Source organism: Carassius gibelio, chromosome A5, assembly GCF_023724105.1.
Source record: "Carassius gibelio isolate Cgi1373 ecotype wild population from Czech Republic chromosome A5, carGib1.2-hapl.c, whole genome shotgun sequence".
Lineage (NCBI taxonomy): Eukaryota > Metazoa > Chordata > Actinopteri > Cypriniformes > Cyprinidae > Carassius > Carassius gibelio.
Genome location: NC_068375.1, coordinates 34,839,428 through 34,855,721, shown reverse-complemented (window position 1 = coordinate 34,855,721; position 16,294 = coordinate 34,839,428). Strand labels below are relative to the sequence as shown.

The following is a 16,294-nucleotide window of genomic DNA, read 5'->3' as shown; positions in this document are numbered from 1 at the left end:
AACTGCAATATTCTTTAAACATTCTCAGGAAGGTTGTGTTTGGATTTAAAATAACACATCATAGGTTTTTCAGATCAGCAACATTTTTTTTAAACACCAGTAGATGGTTTTCTAAAGAACTAGAGAATTTAAATATGATTTGTGGAACTAAAAAACTGTTCTCCTCCTATATGTATTTTGTTTCTAATTGATTGTAACTTTTACTTTTGGCATTTAACCTAAACATGAAAAGGTTAAGAAAAAAAAATCACTGACATTTTTCACTGAGCAGAGTGAAAGTGTTCAAGTGTTCAAAGCTACTGTAATATTGCAAAGAAAGAAAATATTAATGATAATCAATACAAATTATGAAAGGAATATCAATTCTTGTAATTACTGAGATCTTAATCATTACAGAAATGGCCAAATTTTAACTAAAGTTCCTTTGTAACAAATAATTTGTTCTCATTTGGTCTCCTAACAATTAGTTTAACTTTTTGAAAGAATTATTTAAACAATTATCCAAGTCTATAAGGCTGTGAAATGTTTAAATTAATGTTGAACATTAAAATAATGTTGTTATGAAAACAAATGAATGTGAAACAATTATTAACATTTAACAAATAAAATATGTTTTTCTTCAATAAATAAAATAGAAAAATTGTTGTGGAAGGACACTTTATTAATTAATTTCTATTTTATTCGTTTAAACATCATTTTCAAAACACTTACATTTAGTAATTCGATCAAATAAAACTGTTGTCGCTTGCACAAACATTATTTTTCGTTTTTGTAACGATAGAACAAGCTAATTTAAATGGATTTGTTAAAACAGGCGGGTAGACAGACACTTAAACAACAGCCCGAAGATATTTGTCTAATTAAGAACTTAAACGTTTTATCGATGTTGCTGTTATTTGTACAATTTAAAGCGATTTTCCGTTAACAGCAGAGTTAGGCTATTTTTTAACTTCCCTCTACAAACTTCAAAAGCATACATTTCCCTGTTAGATCACACATCACCCGCCAAAACACCTGGATCAACTAATAAACAGTCACATATCAACGAAAAAATCAGTTGCTTTTAAACGTGATGTCGAAAAACTAAAGCGCTCTTGAGTTTCAGAGATGTGACAACAAATGAGCACTTTACATAGACACGCCTCTCCACACACACACACACACACACACACGCACGCACCAAGCGCGCGCGCACTGAGGAATGTCAGACATCTCTGTGACCTTTAATCGCTTTTAAAGATGAGCTCCAATAGTTTTAAATGAATGAACCGTCAGTTTTACGTCTCAATAGGGCTCATTCATAAATTTAGCTGTTAAAAGACAAAGAGTAGAAATAACTTCATAACGTGGATGTTTGTAAAATCCATAGGTGAAGTTAACAAAGGCAACAAACGTAAGCACATTCATAAAAATCATAATAACTTCAACTTTGAAGTAGAAATAGTAAATTAAATTATTGGTGTTATTTTTGTTTACAACAATATAATTAATAAAACAAACAAGCAAATGTTTTCCTTTCGATGTTAGCTACATTGTTTTTTGTGTAATATAATTTAAAATGTTATATCTATTGGTCATTATAGACAGTTTTAATGACTTGTAAACATGACAAAAAAGGTGGATGACTTATTGGTGTTAAATAGTTGTAAATTATATTTGACAGGAAATCTGAGGATCTGAGATCCTGTCAAATAAATTATAGAAACATTTTTAGGCAAGGTTATGTTTGAATTTATTAAGATGCATATAGATGAATTAAATTCAATAATAACAATAATTATCATATTTATTTTTTGCTCTTTAATGTGAAAGTTTGACGAGTTAAATTATAAAAAAATGTAATGCTTTAATACAAGTTATTTGCTTTTTGGCTTTAGATATTTTTTAATCTTAGAAATTAAATCAGTTTCAAAGTTTTAAAAAGAAAATAAATGAATCATTATTACTATAAAATAAAAAAGAAAACAGACCAAGCACAAGTAAACACCAAATAATCCATTAAATGCATTGATCCAACAATGACCAATCAGCTCTTCTGTGACGTCACCAAACGGCAGTCTTTTGTTCATTCTGCTGATTCTTGCTCTGCTAGGCAGGAACACTGATACCGAGGCTGAAGGCTGAATGGCAGGTATGTAGTGGGATCTGGGTGGTATGTATGGTGCGGAGCAGTGGCCTGGCGCCACATGGATATATGCACGAAACCTGAGACCCTGAGCAGTGGCTCTGAACTCTGACATCTGGGAATTCCGTGGATGTTGACCTTTGAGGGCCAGAGGTCACCTGGGGGTCCACCAGTTTCCTTTTTGAGAAGGGGAGAGCGAGCAAGACGGAGATCAAGGGGCAGGTGTGGGGGGGGGGGGGGGGAGGAAACCATAAGAGAGGTCATTGACTAGTCTGAAGAGAGGAAAGAGGAAGGTTGATGATGCCTGAGCCCACATCTGGCAATAATGGTGGATATCTTATTATTTACATTTCCATTCAAGAAAGCATTTCCGGCACCTTGGTGAAAAGAGAGATTGAGTGTCCTGTGAGACAAACATTGGGACTGTTCCCAGTCATTTATGAAGAGTTGATTCACAGTGTGTTTGTTCATTTTTTGACAGCAACAAACGTGAGGCAGATGGCAAAGATTTTTACAACGATTTAAAAAAATTAATTTTTAATGTAACATCAAGTAACAGTGATGATATATATATATATATATATATATATATATATATATATATATATATATATATATATATATATATATATATATATAGTGACCAATGTAATGCTTAATGTTAATGTTAGTTCATTTATTAACTGAAGTAACTAATGGGACTGAATTTCTGATAAAAGCATGTTTTTTTCTTTGACTTTTTCCCTCATTATTCTACTTTTCGATGCTGCTTAGAAATCATGCAATCCATGAATGTTAAAAAACAAGAACAAAAACAATTCATGCTTGAACAAATAAAAGTACATTTTTCCACACAGCTAAACAAAACAAGTAAACATTCCTCAAGATTTTTTAATGCCAAATTTGTATTTATCCATAGCTATAAATACTAAGAATATAAAAATTTCTGTTTCAAGTATTGGATGTCGTAATTGCATTTACATACAATGTTGTCAAAGCATTACACACAAAATTACTAATGATGAAAAATACAGTTTAACGAATACCAATAATTAAATCATATTAACAACAATAATGGATGGTCTTTGATTATATACAGTACACTGACGAGGCAGTATTTTTTTAATACTGAAAATAAAATAAAAAATTAAAGAGGAATGATGCATGAGAGTTTACAGAGGTAGTGATAGTGCATGACATGCTCCTGCATTAATGTGTCTGTGTTTGCATGTCACTCAACTCTAAAAAGCTCTCCAGTTCCTGCTATAACACTTTACAGTGTACAGAAGGCTCTATGCCACCCACCCAGCTGGAATGTCATGCATGCAATTAGGAGAGATTGTAGCAGGAGCTGGGGGGCTGGTACGGGATGGGATGGGGGCTGGGGCTACACTAAGGAGCTGGAGACTGCCTGAAGAGTCAGAGAGAGGGGGTGGAGAGAAAGGAAAAGGTGGAAGGGGCCTTCAGAAAAACAAGCGAGGTGAAGAGAGGCTTGAACACACCGGCTTCTCACAACCTCACAGTTCCTTCCCCTCACAGTCATCAATACCCATCAATAGCTATTGGCATCGAGTCAATAGCCCCCACACAGGAAAGATAGATAGAGAGAGAGAGAGAGGAGATAGAAGAGAGAGGGCAGCTACATGCTACATTAACAAACAGAAGGAAATGTATGAATCAATGAAAAAACAGATTAAAACTAAAATCAAGTGAATGTTTGAGTCATTTCACCAAAATAGAAACTACTAAACCTACTCCATTATATATTTAACACTTAAGATTAACAAGCAAAGAGGAATGCATTGCAAAAAAATTACATAGATGTAGACTACAGATTAAATTAAACATTAAATTAAATAAAAGCAAGTTTTTTAATTAAATACTTTTTCAATATCAATTATATTTCAGTGAGTTGGATAAGTCTCCCTTGCACAATGCTTTGCAAATATGTTTTAAATAGTGAGATGTTTTTGCACAGGCACACATTCATTTTGCACATAAAATGAGATCCAGCATAAACCCGAAACCTATTTTTATTTTTAATATTATAATTATTTAATCATTAAATAAAAACACAGTGATCTATAGGAGTTGGTTGACACATATTCACATTTCTGAAAACTGTACACATATCAGGACTTTTAACTGTTTGTTTTGAACTGTTCACTTCTTAATTCACAGATTCTGATTGTGAGATTTATTCTAATCACACTATTTATATTTCATGTAATCCCAGTTAAATTCACAGACTACCCCTCTAAAATACAACAAGAGTTTGATTTATTTGTTATGATTTACAAGATTTGTTCTAAAACATTTGTGCGGTTAATATTGTTTTCTTTATCATTAACAGCTAAACTGTTGTTCACATGAAACACAAACATACTGTACATACATCTAGAAAGATGCATCAAAATGTTTCATTGTTTTATTACAAACATTTTATTTGATGTCAAATATTTAGTTCTAGCAAAATCCTACAGCTTTAAAAATGTTTTTGAACATACAAATGTAAAGTGTATAACAACTTACACCACTGCAATTAAAAAAAGACAAATGCACCATGAGATTTGTGTTACAAATGTTTACAAATGTTAAATGAGTGTAAACAACTCTATGTAATTGGTTTTGAGCTTAACTAAGATAAGTACAGTAAATGTATATTTAAAATAATCTGTCTGTATAAAAATTATCTTGGATCGATGTATTTGTAACATTTTGATTATAAAACATTAATAACAAAGCCGTGTGAAAGAACAAAGTATGCGCAAATTAAGCTAACTTTTATCAAACACATATGAGAGTTTACTCCATTTGCTGTGATGTGGGCGTGACCAACAGGGTTTGGGACGCGTCACGTGGTAATTAAAGAGGCGGAGATTTTCTATCTTTCCCCTCATTCTCTAACCGATGTAACAAGGATTGGATGAATAAGAATATTTTATTCATCTTTAGGAATATACACAGAACCAACATAAACGTAAAGTTTTTTTTATGTTAAACTTGCAAATTTTTTTAAAAATATTAAAGCGAAATATTCATAGCAGAATAGATCAAATGCGTCAGTGATTTGTAGGCTATAATAAAATACTTAATTTTATTAAAATATCACAATTTATAAAAGAAAATCTATGGGCTTACGTTTTTCTTTACACGTTGTATTATTTCTCATTTAAACGTGCATAAATAATGTAATAAAACATTTAAAAATTACAATGCGTAAAAGTAGTTAGGCTAGTCGTGTAAACTCCTGATTGTGCGCATGTGTGTTTTGAAAGTTTGAGCGCGTGGCATTCCTCATTCCGCCTCGAGATCACACTGACACAAAGGGCAGCACGTGCATCATGAACAAAACAAGAACACAGGCTATATATTAACCATTGCATGCGAGCTCGGAGAAGAAAGTTAATGGTTCGTTGACAATTGTGAAGTGCATGTTATTTTGCTAATGGGTTCACGGCCAAAGGGTTGATGTTTCGTGATTTATGTTCCCAGCAAACAAACAACGTTCCTCTGACGTTAAGGGTAAATGTATTTTCAAAACCATTTCCTCACATTCTAAGGACATTCTTTTTTATTTGTAAGCCTTCGAAAAACACTCATCTTTTAATAAAGTGCATCATCCTTATCATGGCGTGTTCTGCTTCTTATTTGCTCTACAAACACAAACACACATTGCACTGAGAAGGTATAGCAGGATATAGGAACCTTTCATGTGAGTGTGTGTGTGTTATAGAAGGAGGGAGAGGAGGGTGTCCCTCTTGATACGTACGCTGCATACTGAATTCACGCTCTGCTTTGGATCAAACGCTCTCTGCCGATTAGCTACACAATCAGCTCCCTGCAGTAAACGGGGGAGAGTAAGACAGAGAGAGGCGGCTCTTTTCCGCCGGACAATGCCATTATTTAAGCTCCATTGGTCAGGAATGCCGGATTTTACAGACCGCTGCCCTCCTCTAGGCGTCAACCAAAGGGCCTCCACTGAGGGCCCCCCTTTCCTCTCTCTCTCCTCGGGTCACCATATCTGTCCCGGAGACCTATAGCTTTCTCACTGCATTCCACAGTTGCTTCTCTAGCTGGCATCTCTGGGAGGCTATAAAAACCAGCAGGGCCGTCAAATTCTTACAAAGCTCATTACAGAGAAAACTAGAATCTGTTTTCATTTTCAAACTATTGATATAAAGCTTAAAGAAATTATATTAAATATATAGGCTAATAATTACATATTTAATTTGACTGAAAAAACTAATAGGAAACATACAAATATAAGGCTCTTCAGTGAACACTAAAAAAAATGCAACATTTGAATTAACTAAGTCACAAACGTTAGGCAATTTAACATTACTGATCCAACCTATATACCAATTTATAACAACAAAACATTTGTATGAGTTAAATCAAGTAGAATTTATTATTAACAATTGGTAACACTTGCGTGTTACCACTTTACAGTGTACTAAAATATAAAAGATTTGTCATAAAAAATATCATTATGGGTTTATTCTAGTGCGAATAATATGCAACCTTTTTTTCCTGCTTTGAAGTGGAAAAGCGTTCCCAGTCAAAGAATCCTCAATAAAAGCCAATGGAATGTCTATAATAATTTGTACATTAATTAAGATTCACTGAGCCACATAGGATTATTCTGGATAAATTACGAATAGATATAATGAATAAAAAAATCAATTTTTGTGTTTTATTAGTTCTTCGAGTTTGTGCAGGATCTTGTTTTATTCTTACAGGATTCTCATTAATTATTATAGTTCTATTATGATAGTTCTAGTAATAGCTACAATTGGTTTTAAACGATGATTAAATTCCATTAGAATTATTTTAGGATTTTGACTAGTTAAAAGTATACAGTCAACAAAACGTTTCTAAAATGGACCTTTATAATTTTTCTTCCTGTGGCATGGAATTTAATAACAGTTTTCATGTAATCTGCTACTTTAAAACTACAAATTCATGTAGTGTTTCAATCTAGCATAAAAGGAAATTTGTGAATGGAGAGCAGAATTTGTGTGTTCATTGTTAAACTAAAACTATACGGTGACGTTTCGCTCCAAGTAGCCTATCGCGGGGTTCACAAGACAGTTAAATGCCTTTGACTTCAACCAATGGTTCTTCAAGCGGCAAAGACTAGCGCAGAAACGCGCCAATCGCGAAGACGCATGCAAATGAGGAATTTGCTTCAGCAAGAGCTGAATGTCAACTAGTCAAAGATGGAGTCTTGAGCAAGGAGGGCCATCGGCTTGCCATGGATAAATTACGGTTTTGATTTTTTAGACCAAGAGGGGAAAGAATGCGCGAGCGTGACGGGATGGCACTATGTTACGCGGGATGAATGCGAAGATATTTGAAGAAAATTGCGCTTCTTGTCTTGCAACCCTTCGGTCCAACTTTTTCTCTTTTTGTCGGTGTCTTCTGCTTTCAAGGATTGTCCCTCCCTTGGCCAGGTACCATTCATGAAATTTAGGGGTTCCTCTTTCTGTTCGCAAGTAGCATCCGGGTGATTTGATGGAAATGGCGGGAGCTCAGGGGCAAAAACGACAACGTTGAGTCGGCTTGGGTGGGGAGAACGACGAATGGGGTGCCATAGAAGCCCCTTAACATGGCTGTAGTTAGAAATGTGAAGCGCGCGCTGGTGAGGATATCAAGAGGGCATCGCGCTTGAGAAGTCTTGTCTGTCAGGCTGTCATTCAGTCCGAGGGAACAAGCTCCTTTCTTTCTTTTCTTTTGTCATAAGTGTTGATCTGTTGCAGCCACCTGGTTGGTTATTTAGTCCGAGGAATCCATGTAAAGCATCTAACTTCACCATATTCTCAAGAAGCCAATGATTAACTGGCAAAAGGGTGTTGGAAGCCTAGTCTGTATTTTCCACGTGTTTTTCTACACGGTCTAAATCAGTAACTGTAAGATAATAGATTTGGGAAATAAAAGATTTTGCGAGCTCAAGTGAAATAGAGAAGTAGCTAGAAACACGATGTGCCACTTTCTTTCTCTTTTTTTTTCTTTCGTCTTCTTCTTTTTTTTATATGCAGCTCCAGGTTTAAAGTCTATATAAACGAAACAAAAATGTGCCGTTTCTAATTGCAAGAGTGTTATTTTGTTGCAAATGCTTTGTTTGTGGATAAATTCCTGAGTGCATTGAAATTCAAGCTTTTTTGTATGTGCGTTTACACTGCCATTGTTGTTTCGAAAAATATTCAGGGTAGCAGCAATTTCTATAAATAATTTAATGTCCGTAATTAATGCGTAAAAATGCACTGGTCGATTGCACGAGGTTGTGCATAAATGTGTGTGTTTTTAGCTCCTCGTTAAAGTATGATTTGTACAGCTCGGTTTGATATTTACATTTCAGCCAAAATATAAAGGTTTGTTTTAGGAAAAATTAAAACCTTCCGTGTTTTTTCCCCACCAAGTGTCCAAAAGCACTGATAATGTATGCATTGAAAATAACAACCTTACGGAGCCTCCGCCCCCTCACCTTGTCCCCTAACCAGGGGGTTTCAAATTGCCACTTTGGCAAAGGGGACAAGAATAATACGTATTAAACGAAGGTTTCTCATAGCCTACTGTATCGCGGAATGTGCTCTTTGCCCTATTTTTTCCTCTTCCTTCGTATCACACTCAAAGCAGTGTGTTCGTCGCTATTTGCTGCTGAAATTGTATGAAAAACATGCTGCTAAATATAAATGTTCATTTTGAGATTGTGCCACGTCTTGCTTAGTTTTAATTACATGCGTGTTTTCTCCCTCAGCTTAAGCTTTAATAACAGACAGTATACCCCAGTTGGAAGGTTCTGAGATTTTTAATTTGGTATAATTATTTATGCCCTCCAGTATCTTTATTTTTCTTAAATGTACCCTTCACGTAGGATTTATAAATTACATCAACTCTTATAATTACATCGCGTTAAGTTGATTATGGTCATCACCATTTTGACCAGTACATGGTCTAATATTTACATTAAAATTCCTGTTATTTTGGGGGATTGCACTCTGTGTGGAGCACGTGTCATTTTGATTAATCAGTTCAAAATATAAACCATTATTTCACACCCTGTGTTCAGTTTCTTTACTGTTGTTGTCCAGGGCCCTTTTTCTGTTGTACTACTGTGCAGTCAGATGAGCAGTGCAATATTAAAAGGGCATTGGATGACAAAAAAAAAAAAAAGAGGAAAGAAAGAGAAAAAGTAATCTTTACCCTCCCCCTATAAGTTTTCAAGTTCTCCCACCCTCAGTTCACTATATAACTTGTGCATCCGTATAAATTTCATGATTGATATAACAGGTGTAATGAATTTATTCTATAAAGGCGTATTATGGCGTTGCTACTCAACTATAAAGAATTATAAGACGACAGATGCTGACGCGCTCCAGTAAAATAAAATAAAGCGTAATGAGTTTAAGTTACCTATTAAAGCAAAAGTATGGTTAGCGAAAACTTAGTCTACCTGTTTAGTCTTATATAGGCTATTGCTCTTTAATTAGCCTAAATTCACTTGCCTATATGCAACTATGACGGATGATTTCGCTCTGCTGGATTGAAGGCCTGTTCAAATGTGGCCCATGCATTGTGGCCTGTGCTAAAGTCAGTTGCTTTGACGATGTTGCACTACTGAACCATCTACTCAAGCAGTGCAATAGTATTGTCATTGCATACGGCTTTCGCCTACTCACCCACAAGAGCCTTTAAACATTGCTGTGGCGAGCGGTAGGCTAAATGGTTAAGGGCGTTCAACTACTATTTCAAATGGCGAAAATGGAGGTTCACACGAGTCTAGACCACCTAGATGTAGGGCCCAGATGTGTGCACGGTGTTGGATTCATTCCATGCACAACAGCATTGTTGTAGAGCACGCACCAGGCGTGTGAACCACAGATTTTTGACCTAAGGTATATCTGTGATACCAGGTTTTTCCACTTATTTGAAAATGCCTACAGACCACGCCTCCTTCGAAAGAACATTTTGTACGACGGAGGTCGTTTTCGTTTGCATTGAAAACCACGTGTTCGATTAAGTAACACTCCAACAATGCTTTGAAGTGAGTTTCTCAACCTTTTGCATATTTCGGGAACTTCTGTATGAGGCCTGCCCGCAGAGAGGTGCAGAAAAGCACGAGCGGACACAAGTAATCATCTAAACGCCATTTTGTATGTTTTTGTCCATTCCTAAATGTCACTATTATTATAGCTATTATTATTATTATATTATATATATTATAAAGTGTGATGGTCCTTTTGCTGTTTTTAAATATACACCCTCCGTATGTTTGTTGTCAATAGGAACGTGTTGAATTTTCCTTATTTTCTTTTATTATCAGAAACACACACACACACACACATACATATTAGGCTACTTATTTTGGGCTAAGATGCATTTATATTGCTTATGTAGGCTCAATAATTGTATCCTGCATTTTATTCTTTATGATTAAATTAGCCTATATAATTAAAATCTTTCTCGCAGGTAAAGTTTGTTTATTGTTTAATCGTTTTTCCTAATTCTTCTTAAATTGTAAATTTAAGCTATTCATTTTAAATTTAGTGCCAAAGCCATTTTTTTCTTACGCTTGAATATATAATGTATTAATCACTATTGTGGGAATTAAAGTGTTTGATGCAAAGTGCCACCAGTGCTTCCATCTCCGTGTAACTCTCCACTGAACAGAGCTGGTAGGTGTGTGACCATATATTTAGATTTTTATTTCTAATGAAGGAGCTCTTCCAGAAGGCAGAAGGAAGGGATGATTCTCTTGTTTGAGTCAGATCGGTGGGGGATGGGACTATTTGTAAGGAATGTAGGGGGCAGGTCCCTTTCCAAGATGGGAGGAGAGGGAGGGAATGTGAGGAGGGGAGGTCGCACGTATGACATTTACTCTGCAAGTCAAAATCTGCAAGGTTATGCAATTTGAACTTTTTGGTTGTCTCATCAAAGGAATGGACATCTGGCCAAACGAAGTGTAATCTATTGGTTGCTATTGTTGTACGTAGGCAGGTTGGTGTGTGTGTGAATACACTTTGCGCAATACACGCAGACTTTGCGAGTCAGTGTAGTGAAGCATAGTTTTGAATCAAATATTTTACACGCAATTAATACAAAATAGCCTACATCTTATATGACAAACGCGTTTTTAACTCAGGAATTATTTCAGTATTATCCTTATGATTGTTTTTGTGTGTGACTTAAATAGGCTAAATCTTGGTAGTGTAATTCCTGAAATTGTAAAAAAAATATATATAAATATTAATATATATTAAAAAGCTAAAATTGTTAGAGCGAGAGAAATGAAAAAATAAAATTGGCCTAAGTAGTCAGTAGTCAGTCATAATATTTTATTATTATTGCTTTAATATTTATAAGTAGGCTATACGCGTTCTAACAAACATTCCGGAATTATTTTGTTATCGTGTTTCAGGAAAAACAAAGAAGAACCATTGAAGACCATTAAGACTTTACTGTGTCGAGGTTTTAGGTAATAATAATAATTATTGTTTATGAAAACGCACGCTTTATTCAAAAGAAGTAGGTTAGGCCTTAAGTCCTAAGACAACTTTGTGATATTCATGACTTAAAAAAATAAAATCGTATTATTATTTGTTTTTAATTCATGTGGATTCACAGTAGCCTAAGGAATGTATTTAATAACTTTAAATTAAATAAAATAATTGTTTAAGCCACTGGACCTTTGCAAGTCTTTTGTAAAAAAATAAAATTAAAAATAAATAAAAGGAATGTTAACTTGGAACTCGGCACACGTGTTTTAAACTAGACCTATAAAAAGACTTCTCCTTTTCATCATCTCGAGCATTTGTTATTGACCCATGTATGTAGAGGCTCCACAGTGGAAGGTAAGCTTGAGACTCACAGGTCTGAACTGAGGAATGTTGCGCTATACCGCAACGCGCATGCGCAGCGCATTCATAGGGCACTATAGCATACTGAGGCCTACAGATTCTCTGTTCCCGTGATCTCGGTTCAGCTTTGGGCACATGAGGAGTGGTAAGTTTGCATTCATCTGCAGATTTGGTAGCGCGTTCTATATTCTTATGTAGAACCAATATAGATAAAATTGCCATACGCTAATTCATATTGAACTCGTATTTGCATAGGCCTACTACATTACTCAACAACGCGTAATGTTCTTCTACAAGACCACTATTGGTCAGTGTGCTCAGCTGATACACTACACCGGTCGTCTTATATCTTTTAGGGCGTCGTATTCTCGTCCTCTTGTCATGATTCAACATTTTCACTGTAAGTTCAATGCATGAAACCTGATTGGTAAAATGTTTAACGTGTTTTATTCACGAGGGGGACAAGTAAGATCATGCATGTGAATTCAATGTGAAATTCCCTAAGGAAGAAAAAAAAATCCTGTTGGAGCATGTCGTTAACTCCAAGGCAGAAGCTGGTATGCTTGGAATTGCAGAGCACCAAGACTGCTTTTGGACGCAGATAACCAAAGGGCCTACAATATGCTTTCCACTCAGTGCTTCTCATATTTGAATGCCTTAGTCAGTCCATTTGCGTGGTTTAGAAAGAATGCGTCTTTATTGATAGCATGCATGTATTGTTATTAGAAGATGATTGTTTTTAAGTAGCCCATTTAAAATGCCAGATGTGCTACAAATGATGTTTTTGAAAAAATGTCACATGGTTTATGATTCTAAATGTTCATGATGTTCCTTTACAAATGCGGATTAAATTATATGTTTGATTTAAAGATGTAATCATTCAAACTCAACCATGTAAAAACCTCAACAGTTTGCTCTATTGAACATAACAACATTTTATATTAAATGTTTTGTTTCGCAGGAAATCAACTAAACTGAATTCTGCTTAAAATTAATTTTGAAAACCGCATTTTGCCCTTCACTTTGGTTTGTTTGTAGGCTCTTCCTTGCTGAGAAGGGTCAGATGTCACAAAGAGGTTTGCATATCATGTGTTGTAGGATCCATTTTCAGTCTCACCATTCAGGGATTTAAACCCCTAGTTATTTTTGCACAGGCATGTTTTTTTTATTTTTTTTTTCTAATCATGATAAATGCATCTTGCAGGCAAGACCCTATCAATATTGCCTCTGCTTTTTTCACAGTTTATGGAGTAGTGCAATATTGCTTATAGGGTCTTGACTTTAAGGGTAATCTGCAATTTCAGGAACATTCAGGGATTTGATTGTCCTTTGTCATTTTTATTAAAATGTGCAATGGTGTTATTCTAAGAATTGAAAATCGGTGAATCTTTTTATGGAGAAAGAATGGGGTGGCTGCTTTAAACCATTTCATTTGAAATGCAATAAATAACACCTGTTTTACATTAAAACGAAATGGCCCACAAATATTTTGGTGTGGTTGTAGATATAGCTTGCTTTTAGCAGTGCAAACAGCTATTACATTTAAACCTTTCCTAATATGAATTATAAAATTAAGTCATGGGAACAAGCTGTCCTTTGCACAGTCGAACAATGACACATTTTAAACAGTAGTAATAGACCCAGGCTAGTTTATTCAGCAATTTATTCAGATACTCTTTTTGTTGACAACTGTAAATCAGCATTTCTGTCAACTCCATGGATATGGAGGGAAATATTTCTGCTTTTGATAATGCAAATTTTTCCTCAACATGCTCTCATATAGTCTTCCTCAACATCGTCTCAACTTTACAAGTCATTAGAGAAATAAATGGCTACAGCACTGTCATTTCAATAGACTTAAAATTTGAGCTCTGAAACAACAATTTTAACTTCCTTTGTTTCTTTATTGACCATAAACAGTTTTTACCTGAATTTGTGTTTGCAAATTGTGATTTTTGAAATGCTATTGACAGCTGAACATTTTAACCGAATATCCTTTATTATAATGTACAATATGTTGGTCAAGCAGTTCAACATTAAATCAATGTTAAGCAAGTTAATTCAACATCTCATAATTCATTTTGTATGAAAATCTAGCTGTCTAGATGTGGTTTCAAATAGTTGTAATTTTGTTCATATCATCATAATCCCATAATCAATAGCTTAACCTTGAGTTAATTGTATGTGGTATGTGGTAATATGGAAGCTGTATAGAGGTCTGAGAAATGGATCATGAAAGGCATAAGAAAACATTTCTTGTGATGGTCAGTGATTGACAGGTGTGTTTCTAAAGGCTGTTGAATGAGGGTTTTATTTTTTAGACCAACTGAAATGGCTGGAAAGCATTCGGCTATTTAGAAATGATAAAAATGTAGTGTAATATGATGTAGAACAACAACATACTGTTTGTGTGAGCATGTTCCTGGTCCCATTGTTTGTCTGTTGCCTGACACTCTTTCCCTGTTGCACTACTGTGGGAGCTGCAGCTAGCAGTGCAATAATGAAAGGGCATCAGTCCACCGAACCAGACCACCAAACACACACCTATCCCTTATTTACCCCAAACTACATGCTTCATGCTTCAACCAGAAGAGCCGCAGAGCACTAATCTGTCCATATACCTTCATTAAGTGGTGGTTTGTATTTACATTCTTTTATTTAGCAGATGCCTTTATCGACTTTCAAGAGACTTTGGATACAAATGAGGAATACAAGTGATTTTTGTTTTGGAAAATATTTCATTTGCTCTGTAGGCCTACTTAATCAGTCTTCAATAAAAGCAAAATGCAGTAAGCAAATCGTGTATTTTTTTATTATTATTATTATTATTGCTGTTAATTGCAGAAAAAAATGTATTTTGCCTGCTTTAGAAATTAAATGTAATTTTATTCTATATTTTTTTAAGTGTAGGAGTAAAATGTCATTGTATTTTCAGTAAGGATGCTGTCCATAAATTGTATTTTCATTAATAATTTAACTTTTATAGGTTATTGTAAGAGATTTTTATTAGATTTATAGAAGTCTCATGCAGTTGCTCTGGTTTCTTGGCCATATTTAAGATTATTTATTAGGTTTATAGGTTTGTTCTGATTTTGAATCTCCAAATGCTTGTTGAAAATAATTATCTATCTATCTATCTATCTTGAAGGTCCTTTCAGGCCGAAAACTATAACAATAACTAAATTATGCCCACACCTGAAGACAATAATGTCCTGTTTACTGTATATTCATGTTCCACTATCTCTTTAAAAGCACGCACTCTTTAAAATCGCATGGATTCTGATTGGTTGTCAATGTTTTATGCTTCATCAGCTGGAAAAACAAATGTTCTGAAAAGGATTCCAATGATATCATTCCTCTGGGCTATTATAGTATGGACTTTGCTATTCTTTAATACTTACAACTATTAAAACTAAATATTGTTATCTTTATAGTTATCGTCCTTGGTGTGAATGTTCCTTATTTTTTTTGCATTATTTAACTGCTATTGGGACCAATTTATGTCTTTCTGTGTTTCTTAAATTGCCATGGGGACAATTTTGCATTCAAGGTGACTTTCTGAAGGCATATTTCAGATCCAGTCGATCTGTTCACAGAAGGGTTCACACTATATTTCGAGGTCAGACACTTCTGTTTGCTGGTCACTCTCAACAATATTCGGCCCTCGATCGCCTTTATGCTGTAACCTTAATGCTTGTCTTCTCGAGTACGATGTTTTTTCATAGCTCTTCACTTGACCCTATGAGGACACGTGTTTTCATGACTACCCCATCTATGTGGATTCTCAGTTCAGCTATTAATTTGATTATGAATAGTGTAAAAGAGAGCTTTTAAGCTATTTACCCCATGTGACACTATAGGCTCGCTTAGTGCAGTATGTGTCTCACATATGGTGACAGACCTGATGGGTAATACTGACAACCAGTTATCAGATCTTTTTTTAATAGCCTATGTTGCGTAGCAATAATCAATGTTGACAAACAGCTGCAATAAATGTGTAGAATCGTCAAAGAAGGCACATTCGGTTCAGTTGTAGTTCATCTACATAGCCTTGCTTGGCACAAAAGGCCTATATGAAGAGAATAACACCAAGTGTCTTTGATACAGATGCAGCTCAGTTTAGATGAAAATACATTTTTGTACGATATTAAATGAGTCGCTATCAGATGATGTTCATAATTAGTACGCAAACCCTGTGTTATGTCGCCATCTTCTGGGAAGACAAAAAAAAACAAAAGTAGGTTTGACTTCAACCCACTGCCTCTGTGCGTTTTACCTCTCAAAGGAAGATAAAAATAGTTTATAAAAC

At 35.0% G+C, this 16,294-nt stretch overlaps 1 long non-coding RNA gene across 1 annotated transcript; it reads left to right on the top strand.

The window, feature by feature from the left end:
* The first annotated feature begins 9,300 nt into the window (after nt 1-9,300).
* Nucleotides 9,301-12,854, top strand: LOC127988028 (uncharacterized). Its single transcript, XR_008161492.1, has 2 exons — nt 9,301-12,130; nt 12,342-12,854. It is a non-coding gene; the product is annotated as an uncharacterized LOC127988028 (long non-coding RNA).
* The last annotated feature ends 3,440 nt before the right edge of the window (nt 12,855-16,294 follow it).